This window comes from Micropterus dolomieu, unplaced genomic scaffold, assembly GCF_021292245.1.
Source record: "Micropterus dolomieu isolate WLL.071019.BEF.003 ecotype Adirondacks unplaced genomic scaffold, ASM2129224v1 contig_7371, whole genome shotgun sequence".
NCBI classification, from domain to species: domain Eukaryota; kingdom Metazoa; phylum Chordata; class Actinopteri; order Centrarchiformes; family Centrarchidae; genus Micropterus; species Micropterus dolomieu.
This window is the reverse complement of record NW_025736358.1, coordinates 1-510: the sequence shown is the minus strand read 5'-3', so window position 1 is coordinate 510 and position 510 is coordinate 1. Positions and strand designations below refer to the sequence as shown.

At 46.3% G+C, this 510-nt stretch overlaps 1 non-coding gene across 1 annotated transcript; it reads left to right on the top strand.

The window, feature by feature from the left end:
• The first annotated feature begins 348 nt into the window (after positions 1–348).
• On the top strand, positions 349–421 carry trnar-ucg. The gene has a single exon. It is a non-coding gene; the product is annotated as a tRNA-Arg (tRNA).
• The last annotated feature ends 89 nt before the right edge of the window (positions 422–510 follow it).

Sequence of the window (510 nt, the reverse complement as noted above, 5' to 3'; positions counted from 1 at the left end):
GCACGTTGGCGTGCGGCAGAATGTAAGCACCAACCAGAACGAATGAAGCAAACTCACGGGGGGAGTAAAGCGGTTTACAGTTTATGATTACAAATTCCAGATTAGGAGAACAGTGCTGCTGAATGGCGTTTGCATTGTCCTGCTCACAAGCGAGAGCTTTCCGATTTAAACAAATTCTGCCCCTCTTATGCCAAGTTACAAGGACTTTACACATGACAGGATATCCAGTGACTGTTAGCACGGCGCTAAAAGCTACAAGATCTTGAGTTTGATTCCCAAGCTCGCCACTCTTAGTGCTTTGACAAGACCAGATCACCAAGTGTTGTACGATGTGAGCAAGGGAAACGGGACCGCGTGGCGTAATGGACAAGGCGTCTGACTTCGGATCAGAAGATTGAGGGTTCGAGTCCCTTCGTGGTTGAAGGCCCCTCCGTTATTTATGGAGAAATACTTAAAGCCATCGCGACAGACCCTATAAGAAGTGAGTATTTTCAAGTTTAAACAATTTGT